Source organism: Convolutriloba macropyga, chromosome 3 (assembly GCF_964194025.1).
Source record: "Convolutriloba macropyga chromosome 3, txConMacr16.3, whole genome shotgun sequence".
NCBI lineage: Eukaryota > Metazoa > Xenacoelomorpha > Acoela > Convolutidae > Convolutriloba > Convolutriloba macropyga.
Genome location: NC_134470.1, coordinates 62,204,773 through 62,223,270, shown reverse-complemented (window position 1 = coordinate 62,223,270; position 18,498 = coordinate 62,204,773). Strand labels below are relative to the sequence as shown.

The 18,498-nt window shown below is 34.3% G+C and overlaps 1 protein-coding gene across 1 annotated transcript in view; it reads left to right on the top strand.

Annotated features, from left to right (window-relative positions):
* Positions 1-18,498, top strand: part of LOC142337188 (uncharacterized) — a 47,745-nt gene that overhangs the window by 13,854 nt on the left and 15,393 nt on the right. The window lies entirely within an intron of this gene.

Sequence of the window (18,498 nt, the reverse complement as noted above, 5' to 3'; positions counted from 1 at the left end):
TTAATTTTTGAAAGGAATTGACAGGAAGGTCCAAATAGTACTTAAACTATAAATGGTGGATGGCGATGAATGAAAACCTGTTAAAGAAAGGTTGTAACATTTCTATATCCGTGATCACCAAAATATTGAAGACTAACATTTTAATTGAAATAAGTGAGCGGTCGAAAGTTTAGATTATTGATGTTAAGAATTTCTTCTGTATGAATAAGCTTTAGAATTTCAAATAAATCGTACTCAGGAACTTGATGAAAATAAACTACAATTTTATTGGAATTGTTATCTTGCAAGAATAAGATAATCTCTTGTAACTCAAATGTCCAATGAACTGACAATGGTGTATAGAATTTATTTCCAACTAAGAATGTTTTCGAAGTTTTAATAACTTGCGATTGAATAAATTCAGCGAGATCACAATATGTTTTGAAATATTTAACGTCTACTGAAAGGTTGTAAGACATTAAATAAATTATGGAATTCGAAGGAACAATCGAATGATATAATAAGCAAGATAAATCGGTAAAGATAAAGAATAGATTTTATTAGAGAAGCGAGAACAAATCAAATCTGCAATCTAAAGATAAGAATGGACTCATTTTTCACCATAAATTGCGCTAAGTGTAATCATTGAAGATTGTTTTGATGAAGATTGAAGAAATGCGGATTACTTTACTTGATGTAAGTAATGTAATAAAGGAGAGTAAGGTAATCAAAATTGCTAATAATTAGGCGTTCGTTTAAACTAACGAATAATTTTCCTCACCGCGGGAGAAAAAAGAAGAAGTAATGAAGGAAGTACTGAACATCAACAACCGCAAATTTATCTATTCCATTCCGTGAGTGCTCAACGTGATGAGCGGAGGATGTGGAGTTGATGCTTCAGATTTGCGATCTCCAGTTGGAGCTCAGTAATCCGTTGTTCGAGCTGTTGAGAGCGTTGTCTTTCTGTCAGAAAGTTTTGCTGTACCTGATAAGTGAAGGTATCAAGCTGAGGAGTGAGGTTTGCTGTAATATTATCAAACGGGACTTGTATTGTTTGTCCCTGAAGGTTGTGATTAGTTAGTAGATAAGAATTTTTGTTCGACAAATAACCAATGAGATTGAATCTATTGATGTTGGGTTGCAACTGGTAGATTAAATTTGTATCGTAGTTCGGGTGTCCATTAAAACCGGGGGTTTTAGCTTGTATCTCAGCTTGATGTTGTTTTTGTAGGCGGTCTTGCAGGGGGGTAGTTGTGTAATGATGAAGATTAAGAAAGTTTGGTCGTGACGATTGAGTAGTTGTAGTGTTTGCTAAGACGTTGGGTACCGTACTGTTTGTCTTGGGTATATTTACTTCTAGCGGTGTCGCTGGGCTGAATGTCTCTCTAATGAATTGTTTACGTGGTTGTTTCTTTGCAATTGTATCTGCAGTTTTAGTTCTCTTCTTGGATGATGTAACCGTAGTTGATGAATGTGCACTAGTTGCTTGAGTTTGTACTGCTGAAATCTTGATAGCTGAGAGAAAAGTTGTAGATGGGTTAACGTGAGTTGTGGGTTGTACTAGTCTGTCAAGTTGTTTAATTCCAGATTGAGGTTTAGAAGTTGATTGTGTATTGTATTCGGGCCAACCACTTGAAGGTTCCTTCTGAAAGACTGGTATCAGTTCGTTAGGGATTGAAGAAAGTTCCTGAAATATCAAATATTCTCTACTCTTATTCTATTCTAAGAGTATATTTTTTGAAGTTATTTTGCTAGAATTCTCTTTTTCTTATTTTTTTGTATTCTCTTTCAAAGTAAATCAGTAGCATTTTTGAAGTCAGTCTGTATTATCATCATATAGTTTGATGATATTAAAGTAATAGAGGAATTAATCCTATACTGGAGACGTAGGAACGTTGTGATCGTTTCTATTTTCGTCTTTATTATTCTCATCATGTAGGTTTGGGTAACCACTTTTATTCTCAAATCTTAAAGCTTGTAAGCCTATATTCTCTGCATAAGGTGGAGTTTGAATAACTCGTTCTCTAATATTAATATTTTCGGTTTTTGGAACTTGCATTGTCCGTTCTCTATTTTCATCAGTGTTATTATTATCAGAATTTGTTGCTTGATAGATAGAAGTCAAAATTGGAACTGACATTAAATCAAATGTGGCAGCAAAGAGTGCCTTACCAAAGTGAATGGATGCATCTGTAATTTTGTTAATTTGCATTGCTCGAATTAAGCATAAGACTATGTCGATGAGTAGCTTAATGAATAAGAAAGCGGCAAAGAATATTCCGCATCGCTCAATTATATATTGTATTTTACCAAAAGTTTCAACAAATTGATTATTAAAGAAGTCCAGTGAAATGAATGAATCTAGATAAATAGTTCTAGAGTTATAATAATTCGTGCCTGAAATATTTGAAAGGGATTCTCTGCTATCTATTAATGACTTAGTAAAGTGTTTGAGAACTCCTTTCATATTGGAGTTGAAAGTTATTGAATTCCAGAAAGACATCATTTCTTTATATGTGTAGATAGAAGCAAAAATACTTGCAGTAATTACATTCGCAATTTGTTGAATAACTATATGTGGTTTAAAGAGTGCAGGCCCTCTTACTTTTGTGATTTGTGGGGTTAGTTCAACCCATGAATTATCATCGTCAACATCTAGTTGAAATAAGTTTGAATGTTTATCAGAGCACAATTGTTCTTCGGCTTCAGTGAAAGTTTGTCTAGAAATCGGATCAACGAAATGAATTTCATCTTCATAAAGAATTGATATTCGATTATAGCACTTATTAAGAATCTGTAAGGGTGTATGAAATTCAGGACAATTATATAGCCAGGCAACATTGCCATTTGTTTTGAGAAACATAGATCTGTTTCTTGTTAAGGTATATCCAGCTAAACGTGGATTTTCATGAGAAATCATTAAAGTGTTAAGAATAGTTGAGCGCTCTAATTCACAGTCATTTCTTAATAGCTCTAGAGTAGAGGTTTGAAGTTGCCGAAGATTATTAAAGTGCAAATAGTCAATTTTTGTTCCAAGATGTGCTCCGAAGTCAATATTCTCATAAACTTGAGAATATGTTGTATCAACTGTCTTGTTGTCACTGGAATAGAATTTATTTTTTAGAGTTATAGCACCAGTATCGGGTTTAAATTTGTGAATGGGTTCTCCAGTGTTCATATCAAATCCGTCACGAAGACTAATGTATAGAGAATCATATGGCGTAGGATATACTATTCGTGGATGGCTACATAAAGACTGTGGTTTATTATAAACTTGGAACATAAAGCTTTGTAAGTCGAAATCTGACTGAGCTGAAGTAAATTTAGGATCCTTTACTATATAGTATTTGTCATTAGCTTTAATCATTTGAGCGTCAAAAGTGCGAATTATAGTGAAAAGACAATTATTGGGTTCATCCCAAGTGTATGCAAATGGATCAGTAGATGTAGAATCGCAGCCTCCGGCTGATAAAGGACAAGGTAGAGGTATATTTTGCCAGTTATTAACTGTGCCATCTCTAAGGTTTACATTCAGGCTAACATTTTGCATATATGTTTCATAAGTGTAGTGTGTAATCCAACCTCGGGAGTTACATTCATTGTTTCCAGTTCCAACATCGCCCGAGTTAAAGTTTGAGAATAAAGATTTGTCAAAATCGAATTCTACTGATTTAGAAGAAGAGGAAAGTTTTATCTTTTTTCTTTCCTTTGCAAGTTTGCATTCCTGAGCATCAAGCTTAACTGAAGTAGTAATAGTATTATGTCTGGCATCTATGCCGCTAGAGTCAAAAGAATCGCAAAACCAACGTAATTGCTGTTGGGTTGCTTTACACATGGTTGCTTCTAGTTTTACTTTATAATTTCTTTGGTAGAGAGTGACTCGTGCTTGATTAGTGCTAATTTTATCAGGGCGAATTTCGCAAGGTGCTACTTTGTTGAGAGAATACATCTGGTTTGAAATCATTTTTGAGCAATCAAAGTGGTTAACATGAAGGTTAGGAGCTGTGTTTTCATAGATACTCATCTTTTCAATTGGTCTGGCGTCAGTGAAAGACGTTAAGAGTAATAATACAAGAAATATAAAAAAGATCAAGTATTTTGCAGAGCAAGCAGTTATAACACAGAGAAGTGCGAGAGGTATTATAGCAATAATCTTAAGAAACTGAACAGAACGAATTTGGTTTCCTATGTAGGTTAAAAAATATTCTACTTTTGAAAGAAACGCTTTCTTATCAGTAAGTTTTTCTTTAAACTGGTCTTTAATCAGTGATAGTGGCATATGGACGTTGCGTTTTGACCAAATTAACAGCTTTTCAGGAGGCTCTAGTAATTTAAGGTACGGAATTTCTTCAGGTTGGCAATTATTTTTATTTACGACACATTCTATGAAGTGTGGGTGAGAATCGTTATATTCAACTAGGAATTTTAATTCGGCAATATGCTGAGCAATTTCAGATTCAATATCAGTTGTTACAGGTAGGAACAGAGTTAAGCAAAGTAATATAAAAATAAGCATTTTGTAACTTACGTTTATTACTTCGTCTATTGCTGGTGATTTCTTGATTTCTCCGTCTTCCATTTAATAAATGAAGACAGTATAAGGTGAGTCTAACAGATTCAAGTTAATATTATCCGTAAAAGTAATCTGATATTTTAGCTCGTAAACGTGAGCGGGATTATAGGGTACCCAAATTATGACAAATTTTGCGTTATTTTCTGATGTTACAAAGAATGCAACTGTTCTCTGTTGATTAGAAACAAAACACTTGTCAAGTGTTACAGTTTTATTTCCGAATTTCAATATTTTTTGTATGAGGAATATTCTAATATACGATAGCGGGTCGAATGCAAGGGCAGTAAGAACTTGTGTTTCAAGGGAAGGAGGTAACATAGATCAAGGGTCTACAGTAAAGGGAGTTTCGATGATATCAAGGTCTATTTCGTCTCTGTTGTTCAATTGGAAATGAAAGCGTTCAATATGTTCTGGTTTGTTAGGGGTCCAACAAACAATTATTTCTAAGTTTACAAACTGGTCGTTAACGAAGAAAATAACAATGTTTTCTTTATATGAAATATATGATCGATCAATTTTTGCGGACTTGTTATTATATTTCAGAAATTTATGTGGGATGTTATAAGGACTGTAAGAAGTTGAGAAAGTTGTTCTTGAAGCTATAACCCAATAATCGTTTAGCGGAATATTCATTGATCAGTTGGTGGTTCTAAAACCAAACAAGGGACATTTAATATGTCTCAGTCAACTAGGCTTGAAGATTGAATTTGAATTAATAAACTGTTAAGTTGTGGAGGGTTATACTTTCCCCAGAAGACAGCAATAGGGTCTTCGTTAGAGTTAGTAGCAAAGAATACTACAATTCTTACTTCGTTAGAAATTTGACAACTAGTTAAGGTGTTAAGTTCACTGTTGAATTTCAACTTTTGATTTGCCTTAATAGAAACTTTCACAAGTGTATCAGGGTTGATAGAAAGAGAAACAAGAAAACCGTTTTGGTCGAATGAGACTTCGGTCATAAATTAGGATTGATCAGCTTTTAGGGGGTTCTAATTGTGTTACGCGGTGTTTTAACTGGTGATGAATGTGTTCAATATGAGTAGTGTTTGTTAGAATTTAGACACTTTCTAAATTGTCAGTCTTGTACTATGTTCGATCTGAAGGGTTATGTACTCCTTCTATAGTAGCTGACTGAGAATTGAACTAAGAATTAATATTGAACTGAGATTCCTGATATATGTGTTGTGGAGATATGTTGTGACAGATATTTGGTGTTCACAAAATGAAATGCTTGAAAACTTTTCTAAGTTTTCTAAGTTATTATTTGAAAGGGGCAAAAATGTGAAGATAGAAAGTGGGACAGAGTGGGAAAGAGAGAGAGAGAGAGAGATTTAGTTGAAGCTGAATTTGAGAGAGAAAGAAGTAATTGATTTCAGAAGGTAACTGAGAAAAGTGATTTTGAATTTTAGTAAGGCTCTTAAATAGTGGTTCTCAGGGTTAAGTTACCATAATTTGTGTACTCAAACCTGATTGGCCAATGGCTAGCCTTGACTAGTGGCATGTAGCAACGTGATAAATTGGTCATATGACAAGAACATTACGATAATTTTGCAAAATTGAATGCTCAGGATTTGCTGTTTTTATATGTTCTATACGATTAAAATATGCGTCTTAAAAAGGAGCTTCTGGTCCGAATTTTAGAAATCGCAGATGTAGGGCTATAGTATAGATGTCAAAAGTGGAGTTATGCTAAAAAGTAACACTTGTACTTCAACAGAAATTTTCGGAGACTTCTTAGAATTTAATACTGAAATTTGCTGTTTTATGTCCTTTGTGAATGAGCATTATGTAAAAAAATGTACTTATAAATCGAAATTCAAAAATCCCCTGTGTCAGGCTAAGGTACTAGATGTTAAGAACAACTGAATGTAGTTCTTAGGGTTCTAGTGTCTGTAAACATTTTCGGATACTTTTTTTCGTGTGAGAAGTTGAATTATCAAACTTTAGTGCTGAACATTTAACTATAAAGTGCAATATTTTCACTTATAAGCTCAATATAGAAATTTCGCTCGCAACGTTTTGTTTGCTGAGTTTTTGTGCATGTATGGACAAATTCTGGTTATCGTATCAGGACTCCTTCATAAAATGTAGATCAAAGTGTAACATAATTTTGAAATTTTTCGTATAATTTCTATGATTTTGCACATTTTATCAATTCACGTTAGTGTAGGATTGAAATGCATGTTCGGGTGACTGGTGATAGAAGTTGGCTTTAGCCATAATACTAAATCGATTTCTATTCGTTCTAGTAGCGGGTATTTGTTTGCTCTTAGTTGAATAACTCTTGTGTGTAGAGGTTGCAATTTTGCGGTTAGTTATTTGTTCATAAGTGCTCTAATGTTTATTTTAAACATTCCTTGGGTCCTTGAGCTATTAAAGTTAGCTCTATTTGTTGACTATGTGGGTTGCTTAAATGTGCGTTTCCTGACAAATATGCGATTCGGTGTGGTAAAATAGTTTGCAAGGGGCAAATTTCTATAATTAAGCAATTTAAATTAGATAAGGTAATTGCTCATGGGGGGACTTGTTTCTACTTAGCTTAGCTTTTGGTAACATGTGTTTTAAGCGTTAGTTTGCAATAAGAGGTATGCATAAATGTTGAAAATGTACGAATGTTGAACATGTATAGGAGTTATGTGTGTGTAACAGCTTGCAATGGTGATTAATTGGATTAATTGCGTACTTTATGTAAGATTTGTGTTGAGTGGGCTATTTGCTTTTTGCCTTAAACGTTCATACTATACCGTTGATCTCTCTAGACTATTAATTTCCAAAACTTTATTTCTTTCTTCGCCTGTTAACTTCAATTTTTGTTCTTTTAGACTTTCTTTTTTTTTTCTTTTAGTTTATTTTTAAACTTTGCATTTTCTTTTTATATTTCTAATTTTCATATTTTCCTTTTCTTTGTACCTTAAGCCACTCTCTTCTTATAATGAATTGGTACACGATTAATTATTTACGAGAGACTGAGGAAGTGCGAGATGAGCTAGATGCTGCTGAGTGGAGACTAATTGTCAACGGCTTCAGTCGGGAGTCAGTGACTGGTGCCTTAGAGATGAAGAGAAGGCAGCAGTATCTAGATTTCATATACCAAGATACTTCCGGATTAGGAGCCCAAGAGTTTTTATACTTTTTCTCTTCTGGCTATAAGGCGGATTGTCTTGTGCTAACTGATGATGAGGTACAAGGAATTCTGGGGGCTCGGGGAAGTCATTCTCCCTGGGAACTAAGAAGAACCCAGTGTGTTTCTGACGAGACAAGTAACATCATCGACTTCTTCCTGGGGAAGGATGTAAGTGAGATTTGTTTCTGTGTTTTAACTACTTTTACAGGCTTCCATCGGGGCATTTGCAGAACTAAATATATGTGTTCAGAAGGGCTTTAGAACAAGAAGTTGAACATAAGGAATAAAAAAAATGCGTATGATCCAATAAAGAAAGCACTTTTGCTATTTCAGTTCTATCAAAGACTGTATAAGAGGCCGCGTGGTGATCTGGATCAGTATTGGGAGGAACAAAACGAGTTGGAGAATCAACTCTTCGCGCTGGGTCTTGCATGGTGGTCCCCCAGCACTGGACCGAAGTTGCAAGAAGGCTATCTAAGTCTACTGAGTTGGAATTTCAAGGAGTGTGTGTGTTTTGAAACGCAGACCCTCATGGCAAAGGCGGCAAGGAGTCTAATCGCGGCCCATATGCCAGAGCAAGAGTAGTGCGTGCATAGACTTGTGAGAGTTATAATTTTTTTGTAACTTTTTGTTTTGTATATACTATTTTTATTTGTATTTTGTGCGTGTAACGGTACGCTTTTCTTCTAATATTATTCATATAAAGGAGATTTTATGTCTTATTTCTTTTTGAGTTTATGTAGCAAGTCAGAAGGAATAGGTTCACCAAAGAATGTAGGTGCTTTTCTATTACGTTGAGGTCTGCTCAATACTTCATTTGCGTCAGGTAAATTAGATATATAAGGTGATGCTGTAGGTGTAGGATTATAAGGTGATGATGTGGGGCTATTATGCGTTGCTTGGGGGAATAATTTGCGTGTAGCTTTAAATTTACTAGTATTATCAGGTGGTGTAGAAAAATTTTCTTGCTGTGGGCTATTAGGTGAATACATATTTTGCATAGGGTAGGGGGTTGAAATGCGTGGGGGTAGAAAATTAGAAGAGCTTGTGCCTTGTATATGCGTAGTATTATCTGATCGTGTTTGTAGCGATTCTAAGCCTGAATCTTTTGTTGCAGTAGCCTCAACGTTAAATGTTGGCTGTAGTGTAGTACTAGGATTAACAGTATATTGTGTTTCTACTAAGGGCCACTGTGAGATAGCAATATGTTGTGCGCCTCTATAGGCATTAGATTTGGATATATTATGCTTATTATATTGAGTATAATAATCCTGCGTATCGTCTGGGACTACATAGTTCTCAACTAACTCTTGTATTTTTTCTTCTTTCGGGTAATAAGGCACTATATGATTTCTATGCACGGTTTTCTTCTCATTTGTTTTATCATGTTGTATTTCATATGTAGTATTTGTAAGCATTCGTTGCACAGTGTAAGGGCCTGAGCGTAGCTCTTGTAGCTTTTTAGACTTTAGTAGTCCTTTAGAGTGATTTTCTAGTAGTACTTTTCTACCTTCAGGTATAGGCTTTCCGAGTTTGAATCTATTTCTATACTTGTGCGCTTTATTCGTAGTTTGTCTACATTTAGTGTAGGTATTGGAGTATATTGTTTTAAATGTATTCTCTCGCTTTAAAATTTCGTTAGATAATCTGTTTTGTAACAAGTTCTCTATCTTTTTGTTATTACAAGTTTCTTCACTATGCGAGTGTGGCGGTAGATTATTACAATACTCTGATGTGCATTTCTTTTGATTATCTCGTAGTAGTCCTAACTTTAGTGATAAGGGTATTTGCGGTTTCGTTCCGAATAGTATTTCATAAGGGGTATATCCCGTACTGTAGTTTACTGCAGTATTGTGTGAAAATGCAAATTTACTAGTGTACTCGGACCAATTAGATCCACTTTTACTAATAAAATGTCTTAGGTAATTAGTCAAATGTTTATTTTGTACTTCTACTTTGCCGTTAGTCCACGGTGAATATGCAGTTCGGGGGCATAGTGTAATTCCCATTTCACTTGTGTAGTGAACGAAATCATTACTAATAAAAGCCTTGCCGTTATCATGTACTATCTGTTGCGGTATACCAAATGTAGTTATAAATTTCTCTAGTTGATTTACTGTTTCGAGAGCTTCAGCATTCTTGCTAGGGTATACTTGTATAAATCTAGAGAAAGCGTCTACTATTACAAGACAAAATCTATTTCCTTTACTAAGTGGTCGTAGTGGACCTTTATGATCAAAATGAAGTGTATGTAGGGGTATAGCTTCTAATTGTCCCCATGGTTCTAAGGGTGCTTCGTTCAAGTCTTTGCGTGCTGACTTATTAGTTTGACAACTTAAGCAATCTAACATTAACATTTCAATCCATTTAAACATACCGGGCCAATAGAAATATCGCTTAACTCTATTGTAAGTTGTGCTTTCTGCTCTATGACCACTAAGTTCATGCGTATGTGCGACTTCGAATATCTTTATAAATAGTGAAAGTGGTGCACATATCCTAACGTCAAAAGAGCCGTCTTCACAAGATTCGGAATAACAGAGTAAATCATATTGATTCTCTAGAAACAACAAGTTGAAATTATTCCTATAAGTTTGTAGTGCTTTAGATTGTTTAATAATGTAGTCCTTTTCTGGAGCTTTGCCTAATTTTAACCAATCTCTAACTTTATCTATCACGGAGTCGTTTACTTGTTCTTCAAGAATATTATCAGTGTCAAGATTAGCGTTTTTTGCAAAATCTGTAACTTTAGCTATTAAATCTAATGTATCTGTGTGGACAACCTTTTCTGAGATGTTTTGAAAAGCTTCTGGTTCAATAAGCTTCTTAAATTTTGTCCGTCTGATATAGTCGGCTTTAGCAGATTCTAATTGTTCAATAAGTGAATTTTCAATATTTCCTTCTACTAGATCTAACCAATCTTGGTCATCATAACCTTCTCGGTCATCACTTATTTCAGCTATTTCTTCTATCTCGGAGTAGTAGTGATTATCATACTCGCTAGTTAGTTCTGAAGTTAATTTCTTTATTTGATTTATTTGTGTGCCGTAGCGAAAACAATCAGAGAAACTGTGTATAGCATTACAGTGTTTATTTATGTAGTCTGGTGCATCATCTACGCTAAAGTCACCTTCATCATTTATATTAATAAGTTTCCTTCTTTCGCCTTTGACTTGAGCAATAATTGGATAACAGTCGTTAGCTGATGCGTCCTTATCGTCTTGACGCAATACAGAGTAGTTAACTTCTTTTCCGTTAATATGAAACTTTATATCTTTAGGTATCACTTTGTGTTCTAGTTGATAAAGTTTAGCATCTGCTAAAGAAACGTTTCGGCTAAGAATGTCAGGGAACGCTAAGTTTTTGCCTTCAGTGTATATAATTTGCAAGTTTTGGAACTTAGTTATTACAACTTGATACTTAAAGAAACGATGTGACATTTGTCCTCGTCGTGACCAAAGAAATAGAATTGGTCTGTGGTCACAATATAGGTAAATTGGAAAAGGGGATCCAATCACATAAAATTCATATGTTTGTAATGCAGATATTATTCCGCATAGTTCTCTATGTTGAGGGGACATCTTTTGTTCAGCTTTATCAAATACTCTCGAGTTTGCTGAAACCATACGTTTTCTATCAGGAAAATCTTGTATAAGAACACAACCTGTTCCTAAATTAGATGAATCAGCATGTATATGAAAGGGATAGTCATTAGAAGGAAATGCGTTAGAAATGTCGTGACAGAATCTTTGTTTAAGGTCTGTGAATACCTTTTCGTGTTCTGGTAGCCACTTGAATAGTGTCGTATCTTTAGTTAAGTCATATAGAGGTTTTGCATCTATGTGAAAGTTCAAAATATAGGTGTTATAGAAACCCATCATTCCTAAAACTCTTAAGACTTCTGTTTTCGATTCTGGCGTTTTTAGGTTTCTAATATCATCTATGCGCGAAGCAATAGGCGATAGTCCGTTCTTAGATATAACATGTCCTAGAAATCTCACTTTTCGTAAGAAAAACATTGTTTTATCGGGGGCTGCTTTAAGGTTTGCCTTTCGAAGCAAAGAGTGATACTCTTTTACTATTGTGAACTTTTCTTGTTTATCTTTAGCTTGTAATAAAGTATCGTCTATGTACGTTATGGCTTGTTTACGTTTTATAAGGGGTCCAAATGCATAACGCATTAGTTTGCTAAAGAAACTGGGTAATGGTTTAAGACCATAAAATCCTACTTGATAGGTGTACTGTCTGCCACCTACAATAAAACTTGTAACCTTCTGTGTATCTTCAGTTAGTGGTACTTGATTATAAGCCGATGATAAATCACTACTTGTAAATATAGTTCCAGTTATTCTTGTCATTAGAACGTTTAGTGGTTCGAGTGGCCAACTAGAATTACTTGTATCAGTTATAGAGTTTAGGTATCTAGCATCAATGACTAGTTTCACATAATCCTTCTTAGGTAATATGATGACGGGATTGACAAACCAACTATTCATATCATCGTTCTCATTGAGTTCTCTGATTATCCCTGCTTGAATTAATTCGTCCATTAGTTTTTCTAATTTATCTCTGAGATGAATGGGTATTTTGCTTGGTCGTTGCTTTTTAAAGGTTGCGTCTTTCTTTAGGGGTAAATGGAATTTATGTTTAGTTTTGCCAATATCATACTTATGATGTGAATAGACATCATTGTCCTGAAATATTATTTCTATCAACTCAAACAATTCATCATCAGTCAAATCACTTTGCGTGAAATCAAAGTTATCTAAGAACCTTTCTAGATACTCTATGTCTTGAACTGTATTTCTATTTTGCTTAATTACAAAATCACTAACTGCTTTATTTATGATTCGGTTGCTTTGTAGTTTATCTCTAAACTTAGGAAACTGTTCGTTGACTTTAGGTCTACATAACTCTTTTGCTTCGGTAGAGAAGTCTGTGGCTAGTTCTCTCTCATCTTCTTTGCATTTTTCTATTAACTCACTTTCAATAATCTCGAGCACCTCTTCCTGTTCTAGTGTATTGGTTTCTACTTTTTGTAGTTTATCAATATCATCTTTGCTTGTATACACATAGATAGTTATTCCTGAATTCTTAAATGTTTGTTCAATTAGAGAAGATATCTCTCTCCAATCCATTCCGTCTAAACCACAAGCTATTTTTGGCATCGATATACCGCGTAAATTTAGTCCTAGTGCATGATCTCTCATAGCAAGTAGTGTTGTTTTGATTGTATCAATTGTTGGCTTTTCATAATGATTATCCTTAGTGATGAGATTATATACTAAGTTATTATCTGCTCTGAAAGTTATTATGTCACCTATATCACAGTTTCTACTTTTACAGTAGTCCTTTAATAAGGGTATTCTTTTTGATATTGTGTTAGCAAAACCTTTTCTCATTTCTGCATCTGAGGATATCGTGTGCGCTATAGGCATATTAGAGTCAAATATAGATTGGGTACGAAAATCTATATATCTAATGCAAGAATTAGTTTGGATTTGCTGTCCTTCTTGTAAATTGTTTACTACTGTGTTCAGTGTGAAGCAGCTGTTATAGTCCTCACTTTCGTTTAGTATTGTACTTGTAAATTCGGCACAGTTTTTGATATTGTATCTTTGTATAGGTTTGTCAGTTATATCACACATAGCATAACCTATTATTCCTCTATTTATCTGTATTGGGTGATTCTTCTGATTCTCCATAAATATGGGTAGAAATTCTTCAGGTTGTGGACAAAGTGTGTTCACAAAGACTAGGTCAGTTTTTGCAACGTTAATATGGGGCATGAAATATGTTCCTGGTGGAAATAAGGCTTGACTGGGGTGCTTTTGCTTGTGTAATTGTGTACTTTTCTGTTGTAGAAAGATTGGTTGAGCTATGTTTAAAGCAGTCATCTAAGTTATGTATGGGTAATCTTTCTCATTGTTAAGTGAGCCGTAGCAAATTAGGTTTCTCTCAGTTTTTGATTCTACTGCGGGGATATCGAAGTGAAGTGCTTTTAAAAACAAATGACAAAAATCGATACCTATTATGTTCTGTCTCTGTTCTTTAGTAACGAATACTTTATGGGGGACTGTATATTTACCGTCAGTTTCGAAGCTAGATTGAATAGTTGTGTAGCCAAGCATTCTGATTTATGAACCAGTATATGTTTTTGAATCACAATTTGTATTTTGTAAATGCAAATTTTGTCCAAGGTTTACTAGTGCAAGGTATGTAGGATGATTGATAATGGTGCAGGTTGATCCTGGGTCAATCATGAATTCTACTTCTAAACCACTATTATTTTTAATGTCTCCGGTGGCAAAGTGATATAAGTTGAGATAAATTCTTGACTTAGTACTACTTTCTTTAGTAGCGTTCGGAGACTTCAAAAGTTTAAAGGAAAGAAGTCTGTTATAGCATTTACGTAGTCATCGTCGCCTTCAACGAAACTTATTTGACTTGGTTGTTGCTGAATATTGTTGGAATTTGATTGTCTTTGTTGTAGATTGTTATTTCTACTTGGTGTATAGAAGCTAGCACTTTGTTGTGGCTGTTGTTGTTGTTGTGGTGATGGTGATTGTTGTTCAAGATTTGGTTCATCATTTCTATAGGTGTTTTGCTGAGGGAAGGTTTGTTCGTATGGTTGAGTGAATCTATTGCCATAACTGTTGAAAGATGTATTTTGTGGTTGATAGTTAGGCTTGTTGAACCTAGGACTATAGTTTGAGTAGCCATCTCTTGGTTGATAGCCTTGGTTTCTAGGACCATTGAATCTTGTGTTGCCTCGGTTATTCTTTCTATAATCATTAGAGAATGTTATGTTTGGCCTTCTTGGTTCAACTAGTTCCTTTCTCAATTTGTTAACACTATCATCTATCTGTTTCTTTGTGCATCTAGAGATGGAATGACCATTGCTTCTGCAATAATCACAGAATCTAGTACTGTTAGGTCTACCTTTTATATTAGGGTCTCTTGGCCTAGAAGTATCTATAGCATTCACTTCGTTGCTTTTGAAAAGACTGGTTAAATCGTTAATTTTGCTCTCGAGTGTTTTAAGTTTATCTATTCCTGTAGCTCCACTAGATTCTATTGTTACAGAAAATGTTAAGTCTTTTACGACTAAGTGATCGACAAACTGTGTCCAAGTTATTGAAGGATTCTCAATAAGTTTCTCGTGCGCTTTGCGTTTTAAACCTTGTGGTCTTAGTCCTCTTATAGCAAAATCTATGTATTTCTGACTTCGTTGTCTTTGTTGGATTTCTTTCTCCCTTCTTATATTGTCATCACCTTCAATACTTGTTGGTATCTTTTCTGGCCAACCTTTATCAACTCCACTCTTTATTCTATGTAGATAGTTCTTTATTAATTCTCCTTCTTGCCTAAATGTGTTCTCAACCTCAAGTCTAAATCTAAACTGGTCTCTACCGTCTGTGAATTTTTTTTATAAATTCATCTTTTAAAGTATTCCAATCTGTAGCATCTGTGACTTCACTTTCAAACCATTCTAGTGCTGTATCAGTTAAAAGTGAGCCGAATAAGGATTGTTGCCTTTTATCATAGCTAGTTTGTGCAGCGGGTGCCGTAGGCCTAGTTCCTAGTGAAAAGAGTATTTTGTTTTCTACAGAGTTCCAAAAAGAAGTGGCATCCTGATTAGGATCATTGCCTGAAAAAGATACAAGTGAAAGATTTGGATGTGTTATGGGAGTTTCAGGTGGGGGAGTAACGGCAGGTGAAGGAGTACTACCACCAGGACTGGCCATTGTTTAAAGGACTGAAGTTATTGTATTAGAATTATTGAGAACAGAGGAATAGTTTAAATCAAAATCAAAAAAGGATTTTAGTGAGAAGCCCTTTGACTAGTTAACTTACACAAGTTAATTTAATGGCTTTTCTACAATAAGTGAATAAGTTAAATTTAGGCAGGCTTCTCTGATAGTTTAAATGAACAAGTTAAATTGAGAATACCTTTTCTATATTAAATGAACAAGTTAAATTGAAGTAGCCTCTCTGTATTAAATGAACAAGTTAAATTGAAGTTGCCTCTCTGGGACCACCATTTATACTGCTGGTCCGTACATTAGGTACTTAAACGACGGGGTTAATGGCGGGACCACATGTATAACTTGAGAGTTCAACCCCTAGTTCTACTCTTGGTATATAGTTAAGTATTAAAGAAAGTTAAATGCAAATATGAATTAATAAGTTATGTTAAACAGCATCAAATATGAACCGAGCATGAAGGGAGAGAATAGTTAAAGTTATTAAGACTGAGATAGTACAAGTTAGCACAGGTTGAAATATTCTAAGTTAATTTGTAACTTAGATAGAATTTAAGAGATGTTAAATTATAACTTAGAGAAGTTAAGCTGAACTTAACTGATTTCCAAATTTGTGCTAAGTTAATATTTTATGACTTACAGAGTTCTTAGTTAAGAACAAGTCACAAAATATTCTAAGTTAGAAAAATATCTCAAGTAAGCTGAGATTGAGCAAGGGAGCAATACGGGAGTATGATTTTAAATCAGAAGTTATCGGGGACCAAAGAGTGCTGGTGGTTGAGCGTGCAAGCTCCTTTTATACTTGCGGACACGTGGTTCTCTAGTATCCTATTGGATAGAGATAACAAGTGTCGACAGAGTTACCAAGGTTAACTTGGTGTTATCTGTGTGGCGTGATAATATCACCTCATAGTATTCTCAGTTTTAGTTAGTGATCTTAAAATAGTAGCTTATTCAAAACTACTTAGTAATTTGTTCACACGTTAAAATGGACCTTGTCCAAATCAAGTTTGTGCTTCACGCACTATAACGTAAATTCTCAAAATAGCACTAAGATTATCAAATAGTGTTACTGAGTGTAGCACACTTCAGTACAATTTGTTACAGAAAAAACTATTTGATTGTGGAGAAGATCACACCATGAATTGGTCTGGGTTGAGTTTTTGGTTGACGTCCAATTTCATTTTGTTTTCGTATCTAAAACCTAAAATCCCACCATTGTAAACGTAAAGATTACTCTGTTAATTCTTGTGTGTTGATATATATTCAAAGTTTCGTCTCCATATAAAACTTGAACAAAATTTTGACAAGTAAATAAAGTTATTGTCGTTTTTGATATTGTTCTTATCTTTATTATTTTCATTATTAGAGAATCTTGTTATGATTATGATCACTACTTCTTTTTTTTACCATTTTAAAATTATTTTCAAAACACTATCCCACTCGGTTACTTACGAATTTGATAGTGGGAGCTAGCTAAAGTGGGAGCTAGCTAAATTTTTGTTCAAAATTATCTTCAAATAAGGTGAAACAGTAAAAAAAAAACCAATTTTATTATCCTGCTTACAGAAAATGCAACTAATATGTGTATGAACAATTTCTGGGGTCGACATGTAATCAATATAAAACTTCTGTATCAACTTTTAAGCGTGTTCCACCAGATATTTAAGGTAGTTAAATGACAACCACCTCATTTTTGGCATATGGAAAATCTCTTGATAAGTGTTGTGATTTTTTCATCCTCCCTTGTTGTTACCTCTGTTAACAATTGATCGCGTTTCGTAGTAATAAACATTTGCAAGTCATTTATTTAATAGCCATTTACTAATGAAAGAAAACATATTACAAGTTATTTTTATGTTTGATTATGAAGAAACTGTTGCAAATTCATCGAGCAGGAGAATTATCGAAAAGTGGGTTTCACATTTTCTTCATATACTGCAAAGCAAAGAGAATTAAACAGTCTCAAGATTTTCATGCTAAACTGTCAATTTTGTACATGACTATATACATTGATGTTTTAACTCTATCTAAAGAGACATATCACCGAATCTCATCGTCTGCCAGCCTATCATCGAATCCATCATACTTGGAAACACTGTTGCTAATTTTCTTAAACCTTCCACATGAGCAATGAGGGCTTCAAACAAACCATCAGTCCCTTTTACCTGACGCAACACACCTTTTTCACACACTTGAAGTAAATGATTCTCTGAAAACCCAAATTACAGCAAAAGAAAAAATGAAATGAAGAAGCCTTCAAATATATTTTTTCACTAAAATGAAAAGTTCCTCCTCTTGATTCCAGAAGCCCAACCCTGGTTGAGGTTGCATTGAAGATTAGACAATTAAGAACGCACAGTAAGAAGGGTTAAGTTTGTTTTTGAACAAACTCACACACTGAGTTGGTCTGGGTTGAGCTTTTGGTTGGCCTTCAACTCTATTTTGTTTTCGTATCTAAAACTTATAATCCCGCCCCTAAATGTAATGATTACTGATAATTTTTAAGTTTGAAATGTATTCAAAGATGTAGTCTCCATATAAAACTTGAACCAAATTTTGACAAGTACAGTTATTGTCGTTTTTGATATTGTTTTTATCTTGATTATTTTCATTATTAGAATATCTTGTTTTAATTATGATCACTACTTCTTTTATCATTTTAAAATTATTTTCAAAACATTATCCCGCACGGTTACCTACAAATTTGATATTTAAGTGGGATCTAGTTAAATTTTTGGACAAAATAATCTTCAAATAATGTGAAACAGAAAAAAATTCAATTTTATTATCTTGCTTAGAAAAATGCAACTAATTTGTGTATCAAAAATTTAGAGAGAGAGAGAGAGCTAGTGAGAGAGAGAGAGAGCCAGAGAGAGAGAGAAAGAGAGAGAGAGAGAGAGAGAGAGAGAGAGAGAGAGAGAGAAAAGAGAGAGAGATAGAGAGAGAGAGAGAGATAGAAATAGAGAACGAGAAAGAGAGTGAGAGAGAGATAGATAGAGAGAGAGGGACAGAAAATAAGAAAGAGAGAAATAGATAGAGAGAAGGAGAGAGAG